Source organism: Equus caballus, chromosome 22, assembly GCF_041296265.1.
Source record: "Equus caballus isolate H_3958 breed thoroughbred chromosome 22, TB-T2T, whole genome shotgun sequence".
NCBI classification, from domain to species: domain Eukaryota; kingdom Metazoa; phylum Chordata; class Mammalia; order Perissodactyla; family Equidae; genus Equus; species Equus caballus.
This window is the reverse complement of record NC_091705.1, coordinates 17,316,515-17,328,723: the sequence shown is the minus strand read 5'-3', so window position 1 is coordinate 17,328,723 and position 12,209 is coordinate 17,316,515. Positions and strand designations below refer to the sequence as shown.

The following is a 12,209-nucleotide window of genomic DNA, read 5'->3' as shown; positions in this document are numbered from 1 at the left end:
GGGCCATGTCACTTAACCTCTCTGAAGTTTAGTTTCCCCCTCTGTAAACCATAAACATAATTACACCTAATTCTTCAGAGTCTCATGTGGATTAAATGAGATAATACATCCGAGTGCACTGAGAGTGTTCAATAAATGCTAACATTTGTTACTTCTATTATTCTGTCCATGGACTTTAGGTGAGCTTTCTTGGTCAGGCCTTGAAGCCTTTACATCTCTTATTGCAATATTATCATCAGAAGGGGTGTAGTGTTATCTTCAATAAATTTGCATTTACTAGTGTAAGGGTCCTGCATGCAGGGCACCTGGATTTCTCAGAAGAAAAGCCACTAGAAGCAGATTTGCTGCTTCTGACAACAGAAGGTAACCACTTTAACTTCATTAGCACAGCCCTGCAAATGGCTTTTCCAGTGGTCCGGACAGTAAAAGTTCTATTCAGCTTGGGGCTATTTTGCGTTATCTCCAAGGGACACTTTTTTCCCTGGAGAGGCCACCTGCGTCTTATAACTTGAGAGGGTCTCTGCCGAGTCCTGGAGCTTCCACACAGCTGCGGAAGGCAGACACACATTCCTCACCTTTGGCATCACAAAGGGAGTAGGCAAGGACCTTGCTCGTTTGGTCAACTCCTTGCCTATTTTTCCCCAGCCTTCCTCCAAATTTCTACTAGGCCTGAAGCTGAAACCAGGAAGCACAACACAATCAGAATGTGCAATAGTCTTTGTTTTAAATTAAACTTTTTATTTGAGGGGATCGCAGATTCAAATGCAGTGGTAAGAAATAAGATACAGAAATCCTATGTACTGCATAACCTGTAAACCTTACCCAGTTTCCCCCAATGGTAACATCTTGAAAACTAAAGTGTGATATCCGAAATATTGACGTTGATACAGTCAAGATACAGAACAATTCCATCGCCACAAAGATTCCTCTTGTTGACATACTATACCACATCCAGCTTCCCATTTCACCCCTCCCCCATCGCTGATCCCTGGCAACCACTAATCTATTTTCCATTTCTCTAATTTTGTTATTTTAACATGCTATATAAATGGAAGCATACAGTATATAACATTTTGGCATTGTTTTTTTCCATTTAGTGTAATGCCCTGGAGATTGATCCAAGATGTTGTATGTATCGATAGTTTGTTCCTTTTTACCACTGAATAATATTCCACAGTATGGATGTATCACAGTTTGTTTAACCCTTCACCCACTGAAGAACATATGGGTTGTTTCCTATTTTATGCTAATATGAATAAATCTATGAATAGGCATGTGCAGGTTTTTGTATGAGCCTGTTTTCATTTCTCTGCAATACATGTGCATGAGTGCAATTGTGGGGTTGTATTGTAGATGCATGTTTAGTTTTATAAGAAACTGCCAAACTGTTTTCCAGAGGCGCTGTACCATGTTATAGTCTACAAACAATGTAGGAAGCATCCAGTTTATCTTCATCTTCTCCAGCATTTGGTGTTGCCAATATTTATCTTAGCTATTGTGCCAGGTGTGTAGTGATATCTTATTGTTTTAATTTGCATTAAGAATTGCAAATTAAAGAATGGCTAAAGAAGGTGGATATCTTTTGCAACAGTCTTTTGCAGATGGTATAATTTAAGAGCTGGAAAGGATTGGAGGAACCCATTGCAATGATTGAGCCCGAAATTAATTTGTTTGGATGGGAGCCGTGTCCCAGCTAGAAAGAGAGACAGAAGTAGTTCACTCTGTACTGAGGTCTCCTAAATCCTGGCTCAGTGACGTTTACACCAGATCCTACCTCTAGTACACATCAGGGATGATTTTCTTTCTCTGATTGGGTGGTAAGGTAGAACAGAATTGGATGGTAAGGCTGATTAAGAATGTACATAAGTAATCCTGTGTAATATTTAGCACATGTCTGCTATCTACTAGGAACTCAATGAATAATTGAATATTTTTGCATAGATTAAAGCAGTGTGATATGTTTATATATCACATTCTCCTAGGAGCTAACGTTTTTCCTTTCTTTTAAGTAGACACATTAGAGGTTTGTCTCACCCTTTCAGAGCCAAGAATAAAGAAAATAGTCTTTTTATCATTTCAAATATTGTCAAAAAAAGAGAAAAAAGGAAAGCCCTGTCTGTTCAATCAGTGCCATAGGTGTGCGAGTGTCATTACATATTACTAGGGTTAGGAATGGAGGGGGCCTTGTGGACAAGGGAGCTCATCCTCCTGATTTGCAGATGAGGAAACAGAAGCTCACAGAAATGAAGTGCCCTCCCAGGCACTGCTCAGGACGGCATTGGAGGAGCTGGGACTGATGGCATTTTCTGAGAGGGGAGCCTGGTGCTCCTAAGTGAACTCCTGCCAGGTTCACGCACAGGATGGGGGCACCGGAAGTCAAGGATTCTGTTCCCAGTGAGGGCCTTTGCGGAGGAGGGAGGAGTTTGAGGAGAGCTAGAAAATTGCACCCACTCCTGGGTGTCAAAATTTCTATGTGAAGCTTGACTCCTTATTCTAGCCCAAAGGATGTCGTAACTTCTTTGACTCTGCTGAGAGATCAGTTCTTTCAGTTTGGACATAAAACTGGTCAGCAGTCTGATGACCACCTCCAAAGCCAGCTGCCACCCTGACCCCAGGCTGTCCAGACCCAGGTGGCTGATGGAGTAAAAGGAATTGAAAAATGTGCTTAAGATAGAAAGGAGTGAATAACGTATGCATCTAATTCAGAAACAAGGTGTTTCAAAGGTAGGAGGTGACTTGGCCAGGAAAAGACACAGTTACAAGGTGAAATAGTTACTATGTAAAATGTACCCGAGGAGATATAATCCCAAGGAAGACAGGATGTTCATAACTTCCAGACTCTTGGGGTAGCTAACTTTTTAACCCCAAAATGGTGAGACTACACTGGTGGTTCCTGCAGGGTACAGACAACCCTTAGTATGTTCTTGTGTATCACAGGTCGGTGGGCACCCAATAAATGGGGCCTGCAGGTCCTTTAGGTGCTGACCTGAGAGAAGGGCCGCTGTGCTGAACATGGTGGCTAACGCAATTTATTCAACATTTTGCTGCTTAAATAGAACTTCCATAGGCTTTCTCAAATACCTTTCACACAACCCCTCAAGTAGACTATATTAAGAGAGGCAAGCTTGAACCCCCATCTCTAGACTTGTCAGTGCTCTTTCCAGCCCAAGCTGAGGTCAGACTTTCAGAGATGATCTCTGTATGCTGCTACCTGCTTTACACAGAGAGGGCAAAGGCCAGCAAGAGGGGCCCTTGAAGATAGACCAAACGGGTTGCCACCACTGGAATACAGGATCCTATAGACACTGGTGTCGCATGGCCATTGGAAGCAAGGACATTTCCAATCTAAATAGTGGGAGGAGTAAATAATGATCCACATTCAATTGTTCAGCAAATGGTTATTGACCATTTATTGTGTACCAGGCACAGTGCTGGGCAGCAGGATATAAGCTGACTAATACAGAGGAGGATCTTGTACTCCTGGTGCTTATAATTTGGGGGTGGAAATAGGTATCAAGTAACATGTGGCGTGGATTCTAAAGGAGAAGCCCAGAATGCCTTGGGGGAATAACAGAGGTCCAGCCCTGCCCAGGGGACCCAGAGAGGCTTTCTGGAGGAAGCAAGATAGAAGGCTCTAGTGGGGCTATGACAGGAGAGAAAGGTTTTCAGGTACAGGGAACAGCAAGGGAAGGTGTGCAGTCATGCAACCTGAAAGGATGAAATGTGGCTGAAGCATCGCGAGGACACTGATGTTAGGGGACCTCTAAAACTTCCCTCTCCCTCCCAACCACACACACACACACACACACACACACACGCACACTCTTTGCGTCCATTCAGATTTCCCAGAAATCCCATTAACAGGAATCTTGCACAATTATTCCCAAAATAAGTCTTGAAATGATCAATTCTGCCCAATTTTTAGCAGAGAGAAGTGCTCAGACTAAATTGGGATCTCAGGCAGTGGTACCAAGCATGGGTATTGTTTAAAACTTTCCAGGTGATTCTACAGTACAGTCAAGTTTGAAACCCACTGACTTAGAGCCCCTTTAAATCCCTTCTTGACCAGCCAGCTATGGCACTGGGCGCAGCTGAGGGGAACACTGAGGGGACAAGCCTCCTTCAGAAGCAACAACAACTCAAGCTGAGTGAGGGATTTCCAGAGGTGGGGGAAACGTCCTTGTTTGAGGTCTCTGAAAGATTTAATTTTGAGCATCTGCATCTAACCATGAAAAGAATCATGAGCTCAGCGTTCAAGAAGCCAATGCTGACTTTCTCTGTGCTGTTGCTGGAGGAGGAGGCGAGGAGCGGATGGCGTGAGCACGGAGCATCTCTTTCCATCACCAGCTTCCTGGAGAAAACAGTATGGCAAAGCTCTTCTTCTGCACAATTCATTCCTTGATAACAATTGTGTTTGTTACTTCGTGGCCTGAAGCAAAACTAGCAGATGTAATCGCTGTCGGAAAAAAAAAATTAACTGGCATGATGACTGATTTATAGCTTCGTCATAACATCAATTATAACAGGAGATGGAGGGAAGGGCTTTTTGGAAGCACCACTTTTCCGCAGAAGTGTAAAGCCCTTGCTTCTTTTCCAGCAATTGTTAGATTGCTAAAAATAGGGTCTATGGAATATGTAAGCATCACCCCCTCAGTATAAAACGGAATTATTCAGATCCTAGGGACGGGAAAGAGTCAGATATTGGCATAAGGCCTTAAGTTCACGTCCCTGACAGGCTCCAAGCTTGTCAAAACTGCTCTTCAATCACCTTGCTAATAGTATGGTGTGCTTCAGTAACTGAACGGTCACGTAATTAGAAGCATACTCCTCTGACTGGGAAAAAAATCTACCAGTCTACTCCAAATTAAAGAAAAGGGACTAGTTGTGCCAGGTTATATAATTTAATGAAGAAACTGTAGAAGGAGCCCTTTAAAAAGTGTGATGGTGCATTCATTTCTGGTATAATACTAAGCACTCAAACAGAACATTTCTCTTTTAACTCCCAGCCAAGGCTCATCGCTCTTGTGTAAATAAAGTCAATGCAGCCAAAAGTGCCATCTGGTTGACAGGACAAAGTCAAATGGGACCTGAATGCGTGGGGTCTATGTGCACTTGCCTTGTCGCATCTTGAGCAAACTGGCACTGACGTCCAACGTGAGGGGCGAACATTTCTGCTTTCATCATAGTTATAAGCCCGATTTTTCTTTTTTAACCTCTTCTCTATTTACTCTTTAAACAACAACAAAAATCTGGTGGTAGATGGATTTGACCTCATTGAGTCCAAAACGGCGTCTCCCTCTCCTCGTTCTTTCTCTCTGGCCTCTCCTTTATTTTTCTTCTTCTCTTTTTCTCTTTCATCTGGCTTCTCCACCCAAAAAGCCAAGGGAAGTGAGGTAACAATAACTTTGTTGCATTTCACCTGGCCCACCCAGCAAAAAGCTATTTCTAGGCAAATGCGGAAAACCCAAACCTTGTGGAAGGCAACTGGCCCTTTAATCTAACATCCTCTGTGTGCTGCGGAGTCTAATGCTCAATTTGAAAAACAATCTGAAAATAGCATGAAAGGAAACGTGGAATTTGCATAGCTATATATATATGTTTAAGATAGTCATAGTCGTTTTCAAAAACACTGTGTTTGAGAGCTGACCCTTTACTTGAAGTTGCCCGAATTTCGTGGACTCCTCCGAGATAAGGAGTGTAATTTTCACTTGAGTGGTGGTTGCTTTTCTGCACAGTCCTCTTGGTATTAAGGAGCCGGATCTCAAACTGTCTCCCTGAAAAACGGAATGCTCATATTCAGAGCTGTTTGACTGCCTAAAGCTCCAGGAACAATGACGATTTGTTCATTTCTGTTAGATTGTCACACTTTTGAGAGTCTTATTAAAATCTTCTGTTTTCTCTTTCTTTCTGTATACTTCTACTTTCTCTTCCTCTCTCTCTTTTTGTCCTTACCATTTCTTGGCCTTTATCTTTTTCCTTTTTTTTTTTTTTTAAAAAAAAACCTTTTTCTCTGTCTTCTTTCTTTTCAAAGTTTAAATTACACTGACACCTTACTTTTTGTAGGTAAAGGCTCAGTTGGGTTTATTCTGGCTGCCTACAGATGGGCTTTTTTCTCCATCAAGGCCTTTGGAGGCTGACTTTTATTTCCAAAGCTCTAAATTTAATAGCTGGAGAATACTAACACAAATCTCTCTCATTTCAGGTTTCCTAGAGGTTCAATTATATTCAAGGTGCCTTTTCAAACAGCCTTACTGACAGGTGCTAGAAATCCAGGTATGAAACATAAGCTCCTCACTTACAGAGGGTTGCTCTGCAGGTCAAGGATGCACGGCAGAGAGGGTGCAGAGCTCATGAGGTGAAAAAATTGAAGGAAGATTTATAAGCAGTATTTAGATCTTTACAAAAGGGATTCTTATCTTGAGATGTCCAAGGGGATCCATGGATAGAAGTCAGGGTGTCCAGGAACTTAGATAGGAAAAAAGTTACTTCTTTGTATTTCTTATGCTTTAGTAGAAAGGTAGCTTTCCCATCAATTATAAACATGGACAAAGACCCATTGTAATATCAGCACTCTCTCATATGTCACATTACAGTTGTTGTTGACATCTCAAAATGTCCTTTATCCTCACCACTACTTTGAAATCGTGGTAAATATTAGATCCACCACTAGCTCTTTCTATTTAAAGCTTTAATAAAGGAGCACATATATTACTTTCAGACAATTTAAAATGTTATAACTATTCCGATGTAATTGTTTTCCTTAACAATCACATACATTTTATTAAATGCACTTAAAATCATGATTCTGAGAAGGAGTCAGCGGCCTTCACTGGATTGTCAGAGTCTGTGGCATGATAAAGTTGAAGAATCTTGGTCTGGAGATTAAATGAATCTTCCAGCTAGACATTTTGTGGTTCCTTGACTTGGGGGAAGTGGAGCGGCGTAGAAGAGGAGAGAGGGGACCCTGAAGTTTGTCTTGGGCCTAGCAGAGCTTCTGCTTGTTTCTGTTGGCCCTGTGTCCGGAGCTAAACATCCGAATAACCCTCACAAAAGGTAGACAGAAAGATAAAAGCCCATGCTAGACAGAAGCATCTAGGGAAGTAACAAAACAAACAAAACAAAACTTAAACCCACTGAAAATCCTACAGCACAAAGAGTTTCTTATCATTTCTTCTCACTTTTTATATGTATTTTTCCTGGTGCCAATCCCCAAACTCCCTTTCTTTAAGCAGTTCTGTATTCTAGAAGATACTCACCGCTTCGATGTCACTTTGCAGAAGCACTTGTAGGCGAAGCTGCTGGTCCGTTGACTGAGCCCTTTTCCTGAACCTGTGCACACTTACAAGCTGTCCTGCCTGACTCTGGTATTACAGCAAGAACAGAAGGCCAACTCGCTACTAGAGTTAGGATTATCTGTGGGGGAAGTTGGTTTACTTGTAAGCCCTACATCAGCAGGGCCTAGGGATGTAAGCTGATAGCCATTGTATGTGTTAAATTAACCTGGGGAGTTAATAATTGACATCAAATGGGTCTAATGAGATGTAATGTGCCCCCAGAGTTTCTGTTAGAATATCCTCATTAGAATAATATTGAGAAGAAGAGGCCTTGTCAGGAAAAGCTATTTTTTTCCTTCTATGATATATTCTGATTCTGCAAAGTGGTGGGAAGGAGAAAGGAAGGGAGGAGGAAAGTGGGCAGTGAAGTTTATGGGGAGTGGGGGACAGGAACAGACTTTGCAGTCAAACAGAGCTGGGTTCTAATCCCAGTTCTGCAACTTGCCTGGCTCTGTAGTCTTAGGCACGTCCCTCAGCTTCTCTGAGCTTCAGTTCTACGTCTATAAAACAGACACAATAACAGTACCAATTTACAGAGACATCGTGAAAATTCAGTGACATATGATGTGCAAGATGTTTGGCACAGTGCCTGGTGCCATGTAATAAGAACTTAATAGAGTATGGCTCCTGCAGGGGTAGTGCTGAGACCCAGTGAATATGTCAGCAGGAAGAGGCAAGCATGCAAGCAGCTGCTATCTTGACCCATCTGCTGGGTTTGTCCCTGTGGTCAACCAGCCAATCCTGCTCCACTGGGAAGAGGCTGCTGTCTACACTGGGCTGCCAGCAACCTGGCTTCCTTCCTTTACTCTTAGTAATCTTGGTTGCTTTATTGACTTACTGGCTTGTCTCCGTTTTTCTAACTAAAAAATCAGAGTCTTAATGACAGTTAATACCTACCTATCTCAAAAGCTAGATTAACTAGTGTGTATGTGAAGTCATGTTATTTCTCAAAGTCAAGATAGCGACTCCACTACTCTCATAATGAGGGTGTGAGCACTAAGGTAAATGTGTCTAGAGATGCATATCTGTACCCGGGCTTTTTTTCTATGTAGACTGCCTAGTTAATGTTTTAAATGGGGTAATCGTTTAACTGATAAATAAGATAATTCATGTCAAAGTCTTGTAAACAGAAAACATTATTAAAAGCTAAGCTTTATTTTTATTATTATTGTTCAAAATAAAAATATTTTGGTCATCGGGAAATTGCACTTCTGGAATCCTTTAGCCCACTCTCAAGGAAGAAGTTAAGTTCCTTGGAGGGTGTAAGATCTATAGGCTTTAGCCCCGGATGATCACCAAGGAACCAGGGAAGTTCCTGAATTATTTAGAATCTCATCTTGCTCTTCTGTGGGACAAGAATATCCTGGACTTGACCCGTGGTCAGCCTTTTTATAACTGTTCTTGGAGAATGATGTTAAAAAGTGGTTGATGGAGAGTATGGCAGGTGAAATTTTGAGTGGTCCTGCAAATACCCTCTTGCTTCTTCCAATAATTGATGATCTAAATCTCCTTCATAAAACAACACCTTTCTTAAATCTATTCATATCTTAGTAAGGACTTTTCAAGAAGTTCAGAGAGTGGTTGAAAACCCCCATAATGGTCTCCAGTTTTCTTCCATGGTACTGTTTGGACCTGGACTGAAGTGAAAATGAAGGCTGCCTTGCTTTGAATTGACTGTGTGCTTGTTTAAACCAATAAATATATTTTACGTTATTATTTATAGCTTAGATTAAGCTGTTTCCTATTTCTTAAAAGAGTTCAACAACAAAAAACATAGTTCAACTACTCTCGGACTGAGACGTTTCAACTTGTTTGATTGTGAGCAGAGAAATCTCATAGGCAGATTCATTTTGCCATAGTATTGTGTACAAAACTGACTGAATAAGATCCTGGAAGGAAAACAAAGAGAATTAAGATGTGATTCTGCCTTTAGGAATAAAATGATCAACCATTGTCTAAAAGGCTGTCAGGGCCTGCTCAAACCAGTGAGAAGAAACTGACTGGCTCCCGAATATGTGATTTTCACCTACCTGTATCTGTACTGGCAGCCGAAGGGGCAGCAGGGCAGCTGTATCCACGCCTGCAGGATGATTCACCCAGGACTAGTTGCACGATGGTTATTATTAATAGTACTGGCTAGTTTGCATTGGCACTTCCTGATTCAAAGTGATGCTGTGCTTGCTTTAAAAATAGTTAGGAGTGATAACTTATTGGCAGAGTACCTCTTGAGAAATCACAAAGACAGAGCTCTTTACCAAATTGGTGGCCAACATCCAGGCTTGGTTTGAAAACTGTGCTTTGAGGGAGGCTCATTTCTTGTGCTTGGCCAGAACAGCTCAGAGATTTTGAATTACGATTTGCTGCTTTTTAATCCAAGATTTGGCTATGCATTTAGGTTAGTTTATGCTAAACTGGCAGAATTCTAGGTTGATTTCTAGCTTTTTTTAGTGCCTAGATTTGATCATTTCCCTCTGGTTAGTGTGGAGAGAACTAAAGCCTTCTGTTCTGACCAAACAACCACAACCCAAATAGGCCAAGACACTAGGAAAATACCAGGGCAAGTGAAACGAGGAGTGCCATTTAGGGCAGCCAGGCTGAGGCATAGAGCGTAAAACCAATGTTAGGGCATGCCTAAGAGATTTCTTAAGAGGCTTGATGGCACTTCTTATATGAAGCTCGAACGTTGGGGCTGTTTACATTAAATCAGAAAAAATTTCAAATACTGTATAGCTCTATCTTTTATGTTCTTCAGTTACTTTTGCCTCTGTGCATCATTTTGGTAACTGGGTCTTAATTTTTCCCTGGGGACCGAGTCCTTTTTCACTTTCAGTCCCCGAGGTTTGGATGGGACTGACTCACTTTCTTTCCACCTCCACTTGCTCCAGTCAGTGTCACATAGCCCATACCTGACCAATTAGATCTCTAATCAGATCAGTCATGATCTACGATCCAATCAGGGTGAATTAGCCTCAGGGTTTTTGCTAGAGATTTTAGGAAAAGGATGCTGTCCTTCTTCTAGGGTAGATATACTGATGGAATGCAAACCTAGCACTCCCAGAGATCATCTCTGTCACCACGTGGAGGGAGCTTGTCTGAGAATGAAGCCAACACAGAGGTAATCAGAGTTGAGAGACAGTGAGAGGTATACTCCTGATAACACCATTTGTATCATATTAAATGAGGATCTCAGTCCAGCTTTGCCTACAGCCAGTGGTGTAGTTCATTGATTTGTTTTTACGTAGGCCTGTTTGAGTTGGTTACTTGCAGTGGAAAGTGCTCTGAATAATATACCGTCTTTTATAAAGCCCGTGTATCAGTCAGCCATTGCCACAATAATGTTGCATAACAAAATACTAAAAAGCTTAGAAGCATCTGAGAAAGGTCATTTCTTTCTTTCTTACATATTTGTGAGTTAGCTGGGATGGGGTTAGTCTGAGGTGGGTTGGACTGGGCTTGGTGCCAAGCTTCCGGTTGGGATTGGGTCAAGTCTACTCCATGTGTCTCTTATCCTCCTTGGATAGGTGGCTATTTGGGGCATATTGCTCTTTCCATAGTGACTTTCAGGAATGCCAGATGGTGATACCAACATACAAGCATAGTTCAAGCCTTTGCTTATGTCATGTTCGCTAGCATTGCATTGGCCAAAACAAGTAATTTGGTCAAGTCCAATATCAAAGGAGTGGGGAAAGGCAACTTCCATGGAGGTGGGGAGAAAGGAGTGAATATTCGGTGAACAATAATCGAATCTACCACAGTCCGAATTTAAACCAAAGGAAATAAGGACTACTTATTATCAAATCATGTAATTTTAAATCTACAGGGCTATAAATATAGTGATAAATAATGTAAAGTGTTTTAAACAAACAATGCAAAATATTTTAAACAAGTTAATGTAACAATGACAACTGATTTTTTTTTAGCCCTGAGAACTGTGTATTTCTGAAAGATTCAAGCTTCTGACTTGTTTCTAATATGAATAATGTTGAAATTAGTTTTGAAATAAGTCGAACATCATATAGGTTCCTCTTTCTGACTAAGGAATTATTTCAGTCGTATATGAAAGATATAGCTATCAATGATGTAGGCATTCAATAAGAATTTGTTTAATTTGAAATTTTTGTATCACAGTCTGCAAATATTGTAAATACCACACAGTATACAACTAAAGGAGAATATCTGAATGCATAAATAATAACGGCTGTCGTTCTTTCAAGTGTCTCCTGTGTTTCAGTTACTATGCTAAATGAGGCTCTGTGATATTACGTAATGTGGCCAAATTCCCAAATTCTGGTAAGGACCAGAGAAAGGACGTCAACCTGAGTTGGTCATGTGTCAAAAATAGGGTCTTGTGAGACTCACCTGGGGTCACTTTTCTGTCACGTACAGGGGAAGACAGTTGTCCTGCGCTATGGATCCATTGTGAGGAGTTAATGCATTACTGCGTGAAAAGATCTCTAGACAGCCTGTGGCTGAGAGTGCACAGTTGTAAAGTTCAACTAAAACAAAAACAGACTAGTTGCCCGTCCTGGCGATCCTGTAACTGAACTGTCTAAAACAGAGGCTGAATCGGGTAATCTCTTGAAATCACTTTTGACCTCTAGCTTTTGGGGTGGTTTAGATTTGGAGACTTTTCTAATCACTTGAAAAAATAGATTTTAAAGGGTGGCACTGTTCTTGGCTTTGTGTGTGTTCCGACAGTTGGTATCCAGGCTGCCTAAATGATCACAATTAAGCAGAAAAACTTCTTGAGCAAGCAGCAGCATTAAGATTGGAATTCTGCTTGAATTCATGTATCTGGATGCAGAGTTCTGTAGTTAAAATCTTTGGATGGAAAAGAGGATTTTTTAACTTTTACTTTGAATTGAGGTAACGTTG

General features: G+C 41.2%; 1 long non-coding RNA gene across 1 annotated transcript; it reads right to left on the bottom strand.

The window, feature by feature from the left end:
- Positions 1-717: 717 nt before the first annotated feature.
- LOC102151012 (uncharacterized) lies at positions 718-9,438 on the bottom strand. Its single transcript, XR_011430769.1, has 4 exons — positions 9,365-9,438; positions 7,780-7,834; positions 7,257-7,413; positions 718-4,456 (listed from the first exon to the last, which is right to left on the bottom strand). It is a non-coding gene; the product is annotated as an uncharacterized lncRNA (long non-coding RNA).
- Positions 9,439-12,209: the final 2,771 nt, after the last annotated feature.